This window comes from Poecilia formosa, unplaced genomic scaffold, assembly GCF_000485575.1.
Source record: "Poecilia formosa unplaced genomic scaffold, Poecilia_formosa-5.1.2 Scaffold17, whole genome shotgun sequence".
Taxonomy (NCBI): domain Eukaryota; kingdom Metazoa; phylum Chordata; class Actinopteri; order Cyprinodontiformes; family Poeciliidae; genus Poecilia; species Poecilia formosa.
Genome location: NW_006799956.1, coordinates 268261 through 280540, shown reverse-complemented (window position 1 = coordinate 280540; position 12280 = coordinate 268261). Strand labels below are relative to the sequence as shown.

The 12280-nt window shown below is 40.6% G+C and overlaps 1 protein-coding gene across 13 annotated transcripts in view; it reads right to left on the bottom strand.

The window, feature by feature from the left end:
- The window catches only part of LOC103134426 (neuronal cell adhesion molecule-like), a 91387-nt gene extending 81725 nt beyond the window's left edge, over positions 1-9662 (bottom strand). For 11 of the 13 annotated variants that reach the window (XM_007546660.2, XM_016668749.1, XM_016668745.1 and 8 more), the window contains exon 1: positions 9460-9661. The gene's annotated coding sequence lies outside the window, so the exon portion shown is untranslated. Of the gene's footprint in view, positions 1-9459 lie in introns of all 13 variants that reach the window. The other 2 variants (XM_016668747.1, XM_016668753.1) reach the window with 1 other exon arrangement.
- Positions 9663-12280: the final 2618 nt, after the last annotated feature.

Here is a 12280-nt window from a genome sequence, read left to right as displayed (position 1 = left end):
GTCTTTGTTTGTTATTTATGCTTTTTATTTTTAAAGGATGTTCCTGTATCTTCTAGTGGATGGAGGGAATCTCAGATCCACCCTTAGATTTGTGTACCATCTTATTATTCTGTCTCCTCTGGGACATGTTTTTCCTACCCTAGGAATCCCATGGCTGTGTTTGGGGGGTTTAAGGGATGAAAAAGAGGGAAAGAAAAGCCCATTGGTCTCAGCTCCACAGAAACAGCCTCCAGAGCCAAGCTGTCATCCCGCTTGGATTAAGGGCCCTTCATTGGTGGCTACTGAACTGCTAGCATGTTCTCTTTAGCCGGGGCTGGGCAGTGGGCGGGGTTAGAGGACGGATCAGAGGCCGAGGGCATTAGAAAAGCCTGGCCTAAATAAGATCTCGGGGTCAGAGACACAAGTGAACCATGTCAAATTTGTGTTTCCAAGTGAACTTCATTCATGACTTGACAGTTAAAAGTCTTCCTCTTTCCTGTTGATTCATGCTCGTATCTTGTGTGGGCATAATCTATGCAATGGATTTGCTTATATCTGAAATTGCCTTCTCCTATGACTTTACACAATGTAACATTCATCAACAGTTGGACAAGAATGCAGATGCTTATAGTAGAAACCCTAAATCTGTCATAAGCACAATTTGAATTCTCAGTGATTTGTGATACAAACGTACTCGAATTTGTAGTCACCCCTGATGCAAATGTGCAAAAAGCCTGAAAATAAATCGATCTTTTAATTGAAGAAGAATAAAATAACACTGAAATATTTAGAAAAGAAACTGTGCATTAATTCAGTAGGGAAAAAGATACTAATAGATGCTAATGCTAATTGTGCTAGTTGCTAATTATTCACTTTGTACAGTTTGTTGTATCCTAGCAATCCTTTTAAAGTAAATGAATTGTACTAAATGTTTTCTAGCTATTAAAATTTCTACAAATGTTTAATCAGTAATCAGTAACACCAAGTGAGATAGTCACAGGCCCATAATTGACTTTTATAAGGCAAGCCGGCTCCGGGAGTCAAAAGAATGATGAAGAGAGTGATGAAAAATGATTTAAGTGATCAGTCAACCACAGGATTTAAAAGAAATGGTTTTTGATGAGAAGAGAAAGAAAACGAGATATATAATTTAAATAAAAGCCAACAATAGGCTACTCTGAGTTCTCCTCACATTACAGGTTTAAAAAGACATGGCTTGGGGAAGCTGAAATACAAATTGTTTGCATAGTGCTGGTGTCAATGCTGCACCACACCTGGAGTGGTCCGACACTACCAACTTCATAATTGAAATCTCAAAGCTGTGCGGGATATCACCACCTCCCCTTGAGATCTATGAATAGATAAGAGGCAGCTTGTCTTTGCAGGTTAGGGACGGAAATCTTTCGTGAAAGAGGTTAGTGTCGAGGATGGAGCTTAAAAAAAGATTGCGTGTTAGAAAACGTAACAACCGCTACATGGCAACCAGTTGTTTGGGTGTGATGCTGAGAAAAAAATCTTTCCAGTCCTACAATCACAAATATAAACAGGTGGTGCTAAACTTTAACAAGGTTGTGTTTAGTCTAATAAGTTTCAGGAAGTAATATTCTAGGTGAATTTGGTGAGAAACAACAGAGGAATATGTGTGTTGGAGGATGTGTGAAGCTGTGACTGAGGCTCTGTTTCAAAGGCATTAGGCACCTTTTTAATCCTATGAAATACCAGGAGATTTCAAACATAAATCTATCTACTGTACCTCTGCAAGAAAATCCCAATGGCTCTCTTAACAGGATAAAGATTAAAATACTGTACATGCATGTATACAAATAAATCAACACAGAGATGTTTACCTAGACACAAAATCTACCTTGTTCCATGGTCATCCTTTTCCACACACCAAAATGTATGGGGTCAGCTGACAGGAAGAGAGCATGAGAACGAAACCAGGAGTCTGGACAATCTTGAGAGATTGTGCAAAGATGAATAGTCAAAGATTTCTCCATCTGCATAGTATGACCTTCTAAAATGTGGTCAAAGAGTAAGCCTTGTTCTTTTGTTAAAAAGATATTATAGTATTAACAGTAAAGGTGCCAAAAATTGTGCCACCAGTTATTTTGTAAAAGGCAATCATTTCTTAATATAGATATTTTCCTCTCAAACAAAGGTGTTCAAATTAATGTTAGATTTTTTTCTGCATCTTTCAAAGTGAGACTGCGTAACTACAGTACAAGGCTGCCAACAAATTAATCTCCGTTTGTATTTACTGAGCTATTCACAATGCAAATGATATCGATGCTTGTGCCAACTTGGAGTGAGATATGCGGTGCAGTTTTTTGTAATCTCCGTTCAGATTAGAGGAAGGATGTAGGCTTGAGAGCGGACCGTTCCAGAACACACTCGTCTTTAATGCCCCTGAATTTTGGCGAGCCCACGACCCTGCCAGTGAAGTAATGCCCACCTCCTGTTGCTCTAAGGGCAGGAAAGGGAAGCACCGAGCATTGTTATGTCCTGCTGCTGGGGCTCCAACAACCTCTCTAAACATCTGCTGCCCTTCCAAAGCTAGCAGGAGATTTAATAGACCCAGTGCTTCTCTGTGACGAAATTTGCCTTTCTGTCCCTTCTTCCACAGCAAAAACGATGTGTTCAAAGAGAGGCACAGCACCCGACTTTTTATTGTGTATCTTCTCCAATGTAAGCCCTGCGACACTCTTCTCTTCCCACACAGACATACACTCTCATATATGCGCACACACAGCAAGGAAGAGGCGAGAAAGGCCGCTCCACCAGCGCAGACAGAGACAACAGACCCCTTTTGTTCCCCCTGCCCCTTCTCAACATCGCTGGTGGTACATGATCCGCCCCTCCTCCCTGGAACACCCCGAAAGCATCAAAACACTCCCACTTGCCCCCCTCGCTTCACTGTTTCTCAAGAAATACACCCTGGATGCACATTTTTGTCTCATGTCCAGTTCCTCATACTCATACATTGAGATTGAGACATGAATAAGAGCGAGATGACATGACCTGCAGGGGCCAGAGAACATGAGCATAAAACCAAAAACATTACTTTCTACTATCCTGGGGACCCAGTTCAGAACATGGCTCGATTGATGTCGCTCCCCCCAGCAGCTGGTCACAACAAAGAAAAGACCATGTCTCCATGTTATTAAACCCCTTTACTCTGTAACGGGGCGAAATAACCTGACACATCTGATAATAGTGTTGTTCCCTTGGCAACCCTGAGTGATTAGGCTTGATGACTGTCATGCTGCAAAGCTCTGGTGCAATAATGTGGTCACAGTGGGCCGTCACGGGACGTCTACACTGACCTTTACTCATCCACCATTTGTCAAGGCCCCTATCGGCCAAAAATAACACACTAATTTTAGAGGGAGAGGCCTTATTGAACAGGAGCTTGATAACTCATTTAGGACATAAAATGTCCAATTACTATTTCTAATTAATGATCTAAAGCTGGAAGATTTTAAACAAGTTAGCATATACCTATTGAGCAGTGTTTGTCCTGCCTCTGCTAATGCTGGATCTAAAACTTGGTGGCATTTAATTAACATTTAGCTTCCTGCACACACAACAGCTTCACACATCGGAGTTTTTTTTTAAACTTTTTTTATGTCAAGTTTAAAAATATTCAAAATCTGATAAAACTGTTCGTCATCAATTCCCTACAGCTCAAAGTTCTTTAATATGTTGTATCTAAAGCGACACAAAGGAAAGCTATGCAGCTTTATTGAGAGTAAAGTTGCAGCGTCCCAATTCCCACCTGTTGCTGCACACTGCTGGAGAGCTGGTTGAAAATAGGTTAGTTAAAGAAGAAAAAAAAATCAGTTGCTTGCAAATATCCCTAATGCAAAAAACAGACATTAATGCTGAGGAAAGGACTCCCACCAATCATTCTTATTAAAACAACATTGGCAAGCTATTAGCTTGTTGGCAAGCTGTTCAGATAAAAGCAATCAGAAAATGGTATTCAATTTGTTTTGGAATCATTTTATTAATATTACAGTATCAAAAAAATGTAACACCTTTTACTCATACCCATCCATGCCAATTCTTGACTCAGTTTCCATTGAACTTTAAATGTTAGCTCAGAAACTCGTATGACTGAAAGGAAAAGGTAAATAGTGGCAAGATCTCAAATTTTTGGATCCAATCTCACAAAATCTTTAACCTACCACTGCCTTAGCCATGCTCAGGATGTTCAACTTTCTTTCAGAAGTTTCTAAAACCTAAAATCGATAAATTAAAATGTCTATTTCTCTGCAAAAGTAATACAGTACTAGCAATAATAAAAATAACTTAATGTTCTAAGATTCAAGGTCAGATTTTTGAGAATGTTTGCAAGTAAAAACATCAGAAATTAAAATAACTTGAGCAAGGAGTTACTTTTACTATATAATATTTTATGAGCATCATTGAAAAGCTCTGCAAAAGATTAAAAAAGGAAAAAAATGCAACAAGTCTTCACATCTATTCAGCTAATTAGTCAGGAGAGGTGGCGTGAGCAACACATAAATCACCTCATTCACCAGTTTTTCCAAGCTATACGTCACAATTCTTTTTGAGCAGAATAATAAAAGTCTAAGCTGTAAACATCAACACTTGCAGCTGCATTAAGTGGATTCACAGGAAAGTGTCAGTCCCTATTAGACCTGCTGCCTAACTGCCTGTGAAACTGTAATTGCATCCACCACCTTGCCTACACGTAGCATATACAGCGACAGACGGAAAGAGAGATGTGTTTTCATCTTTACATAATGAACATGTCTGTAAAGCGCTCTTTTGTGATGCATTCCTCTGACTGCATACATATATCTGAATTACAACTAAGTATTCAAGCATCCGTGAAGAAGGTGAGAGTGTCGCTTCCCCTAATGAGGCGCACATCAGTCCCAAAGAGAGCCAAAAATGTTTGTGACAAGGGGTCCAGGCGATGTCAGTGTGCTGCGCTGACGTGTGTGACTGCTCTGCTGGGAAGAAACACCCAGGCCGAAGTGACACTAATGGATAGGCACGGGCTTCCATCAGTCCCTGGAGATTTGGCCTCATCTCAGCTGAGCAGCACACTCACGGTTCTCACAGCGACGACTGGATCATATATGGGTCCCCAGAGCACACTCAATCATCCGGTCAATCAGCGGGGCTGACACATGATGGTGAATTATTGAATTTTGTCTGTGCAATTTTTTATGACAAGTAAAACATCATGGCGCATTGATGAGGGTTGAATGTGGTTTTCCTTCAGAGACATTAAGGAAAAGAAGAACTGTCTGATCTTTTTTCTTTTTCCTTCCTCTTAGTCATTCGGCCATTGTCATCTGAGTTTTATTTCCAGGTAGAAGGTCTGAAAAAGCATCCAGAGCATGCATACCATAAGTTTATATCTATGTAAAAGATAGTTTCAATTTATAAAGTGTGAATTTGTGGAGCAGTCCGTATCTATTTTGCAGTAGACAGCAGTCACATTAATCTCAGTTTGAGGAATATGAGCATCAGAGCAGGGCTCATCTAATAGCTAATTTCTACCATTTAAAAAGCAAAACCTTAAACATTCTGGAGTTATTTAATGAAAATCTGTGTTGTTTCAAGTATAAAAGTTACTGAAACGTGTTTGGCTAACACAGATCGTTTTGCAAACACAAAGATGCTGGCATGTACCTTGGACTGTGTTCCAACACAGCCTGACAGCTAATGACAAAGTGACAGCGTGACACTTTATAAAAACCTGCTTCTTAAACTGTGTGTGAAGATGATAGGTTTTATGTGAGACGTGTGCCAATCACTTTTATAGTTGAATTTTGATATTTCGATTTCCAGTTTTTGTAAAGGTTTGACCTGTTCATACATTTTAACTGAGTCGGATATTTTTAAAGCACTTTGATTAATAAACATTATTTTTTAATATTAATAAGGAATTATGTTTCTGAGAGGTCCAGTCAAAATCCAGACCTAAGTCCAAATGAGAATCTGTGGCAAAACCTGAAACTTTCTGCTCGCAGACACTTTCCATCTAATATGACTGAGCTTGAGCTGTTTTGGAAAGAAGACAAGGCAGGAAATTTCACTCTCTAGATGTTCAAACACTAAAATATTTGCAGCTTGAAGAAATTAAATCCAATTCTAGACCGTATTTACTCTGGAGAACTAAATACAAATGCACACTCTTCAGATTTTTAATTAAAAAGGGAAAATTGTTTGCCTTATTGCTCCATGTTTTGTTGGGCTACTCCATGAAGAACCAGCGAAATATATTGATGTTTGCAGTTGCAAAGTGAGGAAATGTGAGAAAGAGTTTAAGAGGTGTCAATACTTCAGCAAGGCACTGTAAATGCCATCCATAATGAACGTATTTCTCACTGACTGCAGCGTCAATCAGCTGGCGTGTTTAATCAGTTCCATCTGAGAATGACTGACATGAATCTGTCTGCTACATAAATGAGTGTCCTTGTTGAGATAATCGCCAACTGAAAGGCTCCCAGGTTTAGTCCAGTTCCTCGCAGCGATGATGTAATCATCAGCACAAAGTGACACATAAGAGCGCTCTCTGTCAGTGGGGCACTTTGTTCCGTCGTGCAGCATTCACCATGCCACAGACAGCCGGTCACAGAAGGAGCCTCAGTCGTTTCTCAGAGCATAGTCTGCGTGCTTCTTCAGCCCACAGGGTGGAATCGGTGGCATTTTCCCTCCAAACACCCAAGCTTTTCCCACAGCCCCCAGAGCGGAGAACTAGCGCCATTGCTGGTTTTAGGTCAGGAGTGTGACTTAGACTGGCGCTCTCTCAATAACTCTGGCCAACGTGTGTCATCGTAATCCCTTAGTTATGCAAATCTCCCCCCCGCCTTGGTGCCGTTTGCGCCGAAGCTGAGAGTAAAAGATGGCAGCACAATGTAGGTCACTATCTTGTCCCGATTTCTCCTTATTTGTCAAGTGGGCCTGAAATGTTCCCTACTAGCAGATCTAAAGGCAGCTGCAGAGCAGTGCCTGCTCAAGAGACCGCCAAAAAGTCCAGCAACGCAGAGATATCTTCAGTTTTAACCTCTTGTTTCTGCATTAATGCTAACAAGGCATAAGGCAGGGATAGAAGGATATTGTTATCTTCTTAAACAGATTAACTGTAGTCTGTGTGGAGTGAATAAACATCATTGGAAAGTGTGTCAGCCTTTTCAGAGAGCACCGAGGCTTCAGACAATAAAGCAGAGGTCATTAGCATTGTATTAATTTGGCCAACAGAGCAGAGAGCGAAAGTGTGCAGTCGAGGCATGTGTGTTTGGGTGTGTGTATGAGTGAGAGCGTCTGGGAGGACGACGAGGAGAAGGGGAAAGAGGGGTGTTGTTGAGATGCTGGATGACGGCGCGCTCCCCCCTGGCCAAAGCTTTGATTGGGGGCGACGGGTGGAGGAGGCTAGACAGAAGGAAGAGGAGGGGGTAGAAAGCAAAGGATTGGGTGAGAATTGGATTTTTCTCTGTGCAACAATTGTTTGACTTGTGAAATGACGGCTGAGAGATGCAACTGGTGAGGCTGATGGTGTGGGGAAAATTAGACCAAACAGGCTGGTCAGGGAAAGCCAAGATAGAGATGTGATATGAGCATGACAGGAATTAAACATGTGGGCAGCAAATCAGCTTAGGATATGAGGGATTTTCTGTATTAAGGCAGCAATTTCATCCACACAGGTCAAAACAGGAACTCAGCTACAGTACAATTAAAAAAATTATAATTCTGGACATTAAAAAATATAAGTCACTAAAATTATCAAAATTTTTGTCAAACATAGTTAAATGTATCATAATGCTCAATAATTGTTTAACTTTATCATTAGGTATTTTATTTTGATTCTTTAAAAATCACACATCTTGATGAGGCGTGGACTAATTATAAGACTTTCACATCATCGTAGCTGTAACCAAAAATTTCACAGTTTCTCTGTTTGTTTTATGCCAAAATAAATAAAAAAACAGTCAAAAACCTTTGTCAGAGCCCAGTCATTCTGTTTAGATGCAACAGCTCTGCTTTAACAAGTTCAGCAACAACTCTAGTCCAAAAGTCAAACTAAACTGCTAGCAAGCAAAGCTTCTTAACCTTGAGGCAGTGGTTGCCATTAACTCCTCTTTTCAGAGAAAGACCCGGTCCAGAAGGCACACCAGCACAAGTTCCAAGTTAACTTTGAAAAATCGACATTAACACAAGCAAAATAAAACAAATCCGACTCAACATAATACAGGTACAAATCTGGTCTAGGAACAACTGCAGCATCCTTCTGTTACAGAAAGCTTAAAGGAGCTTTAAACTTCCCAAAGACACAAAAAGATCAGACATTAGAATACTCTAAAGATTTGGCATCATCGCGACACAAAGCAAAAGGAAGCACCTCTACCAAATTCCAAAAAATAACATGCAAAGAATAATATTACCATATTCAGTTACATTTAACCTAAATTATCAATATGCATTCTAAAATAATGGTTACCATCCAAACAAATATTTAAATATATCTATGATGATACTCTCTTAATAAGGTCTCAGTCTAGTGCAGAAGTAATATGACTTGAAATATGGGAAAGATTTCTGGAAAACAACCCTAATTTAGTTACCTTTATACTAAGAACCAACAAATGCTAAAAAAGACATTAGAAGCTTGTCAACAGTCTGCTTGAAAGAACAGAAATATATGTCAAGTATTGTCTAATCTTCATAAGGACCACTTCAGCTACAGGCATACTGTTTTCCATTTTAGAGATAAAGACGGAAAATAACACCAAGCCTTGGGGGACTCCTATTATAATTTTCAGAAACAGGCTTAAATATTTTAAACTGGCTTAAATTCCCTAAAGTATAAAAATATTACCAAGTCTGCCACACATATGCTCATGGTCAACAGAACCAAAATACTTTAATCGAATATTTAAAATGTGCATTACAATTCAGTAATGTTTGGGGCTTAATCACTTCTCTTTTTTTCATTTTGACATGATTGGAAAAATGGATAAGCAAAATTAATCAAAGTTGGACTTTAACTAATTTGGCTGAGCAATCAGTGGTAGTAATTTAACATAATATCTACTCAGAGATATTGATTAAAATCTATTCATAGAAAATGATAAGTGTTACTCTTTTTATTATTACATATGAGGGCAGGGCTAAATGAGTGGCAATCAGTCTTCTGGGCATCTTTTGAGCAACCTACAACTACAACAACACGTCGCTTTTGCAGTTGAGACGACTCCAAGTAATTTTCTCCAGCAGAACATAAATGTGATACCAGAAAAGTACATTCGGCTTTCAAATGGCCCCTGAAACCCAGCGAGGGAGCTGTCAAGAGGCTTGTGCTTGCAGAAACCCAGTATCCAGCTCAGAGTGCTGGAGCGGCTTCTTCATCCACTAACTCGGGACAGTGAACTGTAAACTGCACCACACGCGCGAGCGCGCGTGTTTGTGCGACAAATTGTGTAATTTGGCGTCGCTTACCTGACTGCTCCTCTTCGATGCGACACGCGAAGCCCGGTGTGCTCCGTCTCTTCAGCTGCCCCTCCACGGAGCGCTTTGCTGCTGTGCTGTTTATTTACGCGGAGTCCCGTTCAGTGCCGAGCCTTCTGCACTTGCCTCCTCCTCCTCCTCTGCCTCACTGGTCCTCTCCTCCTCTCCCACCAGTTCACACGCGCGCCGTCGCACACGCGGTCGGGGGCGCGCGGCAGCTATATCCTCCAGGGTGTGCGCATGCACTGCAGCGCCGCTGCTGACGCGCGGTGGCCTCGAGGCACTGAGCCGCTCCAGCAAATTGTTACAGAAATATACAAGCTATTAGTGCTTCAGCTTCCCTCGGGTTCCCAACATAACAGCTGGACAACAGCTGGGCCAGTTTTTAGCATGAAACAGGCCAAAAGTTCCCCTTTCAAAGCTGAGCAATGTCAGCTGTCTGATATGCATCAGCAGGGAGCCGCTTTTTAAGTACACAGGAGCAGCCGCCACTCTGTCGGCTGAAGATGTGTATAAAACGAGATTATACCTATGACATTGGTATAATCTCACAATAAAAATGTAAGAAAAATCCTACCACATTTATTCAGGAGGCTTAGAGACCAAAATAAAAAAAATTAAAAAATGCTTGATGCACACATGAAATCATGGCAAATGCTTACTGGCCCATCTGGACCCATTTGTTAAAGAGAAAGAATAATATGAAACCTTTTTTGTTTTTTGTTTTTTTGCTTTACATCATGTTAAATGTTACTCCTTCATCAAACCGTACCTATCTCCTAAATGTTACTCCTTCATCAAACCGTACCCCGAGTGTTGCTTTGAGAAACCCTTCAATCTCTTGTGGCAGTAATTCGGGGGTGCCTAAACGCCTGCTCTCACAAAACTCCGCCCATTTCCACAAAGCTCCTCCTCAGGGCTGCAGTCCCCAGCCGAGCTATGGCATCACAGCGCACCATTAGCAGCCTCAACGTTTAGCATGCAAAGAAGTGTGACTGATGGACACTCCACTTTGCGTAGTCTCTCTAGATCATCCAGATCAAATCCTGTATTTTGCCGCTGTTTTCCTCTGCTTTATACAGCAGTGGTCATGAGATACTCGTCCATAAATTCAACCTTTGTTTAACTTTTGTTTAACTTTTGTTTAATCTTAGTCTAATCTGACCAGAGTTTACTGCTGTCATTGTTAAAATGGTAGCAGTATTTAGTTAAAGAGAATAAAATCCTTAAAAATTCATGTAAATGTAGTCACATGTGGTTTCATCTTTCTAAAAGTAACTTTCTCAGAGATTATTAGCCAATGTCTTTCTGATAGCATCAATAATCACATATCAACCTCTGGGATCAGTCAGGTTCTGGTAGATAGGGTCACGCAACCTTAAAAGCACATTTCCTCCTATAGTTAAATCCTCTTCCAGCAGGCCATACCCTGTGCTTTTACAGCATGAACCACACGCTCCTCCATTATCTCAGGCACAGCACTGGCAACCATTAGCAGCCATAGCTTCAAACAAAGAGAGCAAGTGACTCAGTTATTACTGTAAGGATAAGCCTGGTTTGGCATGGAAACAAGGTTTGTGGTTTGAGATGCCTTCCAGAAGCTTGTTCACTGAGATAAACAAATTAGGCCGAGATATGAAGCAAGAGGAGAAAGGGCTTATGTTCTGGATGAGGATTCATCTGGGAGCAGAGCAAAGGGACAGATAACAAGACATTTTAAGGACGATAAAATAGCAGGTTCAAACCATTCCTTCCCATTCTCTGACCTAGAGAATGGGAAGGTATTAATCCACATCTGGGTGTTCAGCCTATTTTCATTAAAACTGTGAAACAGGGACAGAAAACAGAGGGAAAGAATGATTCGACTAAATTCATCAACCCAACCTTGCTTATCCCGCATGTCTGCCTTCTCGCTACCAGGTTGAGAAATGTTGCAAAATGTCCTCTCCTCTGCTTTCAGATTGCCCTCCAGATATATCCGGATGTGCCTCGAATGCCATTAAAAGAGCCTCATAATTTTTTCCTTTGCAATTTATTTGTAAAATACTCTGAGGGATTTTATTAGCTTGAAGGACAACAGCAAGGAGATTAAGTAGAGCAGTTTCTAAATTGCATACTGAAAGTCATCTGGGCATTATCTTGGAAAAAAAAAAAACACAACAAAAACAGCATTTAGAGAGGTTAGTGTCTCTTCCTTGGTGCACTGTCAATTACGGAGCCCATTATTGCACTGGGTGCTAGAAGTCATCAGCTCAGCAAGATGCAGCATGTCATACATGACATGATGAGGACATAGAATCATCTTCTGGCGTGATTTCTTCTTCTGTTGCCCGTTTTTGTGCTGTTACTTTGGATGAAAATACTAAGCAGTGAAATTAATTAGCTCTCATTAGGGGTGATGATTAAATCCAAGAGACTTGAGAGTCAGGCGCTCGCATTTCAGATTTGCTTTGGATGGTTTGCAGACATTATTAAAGTGGAGTTTTTGATTTAGAAAGAAAAATAGCGATTCAGTCTAAAAGTTTGCAAAAGTTTCCAAGCCCGAAGTGGAATGAATTTTACTTTGATTCTGTTGTAATTCTAGTTGTATGTTGTGCTGCTGGTCTCAAGTGAGCTGCATCCAACACACAGGTGTCAAACTTAAGGCCCGGGGGCCAAATCTGGTCCGCTGTGACTTTTTATATGGCCCTCTAGACTCCAGATCACATCAATAAGTTGCTCAAGGTTTTTCACAAATCTGCAAAAATCACACAAAATCAACAAATCTCCACTTAATTGTTTTTTTTTCTCCAGATTTTACTGCAAATTTTCT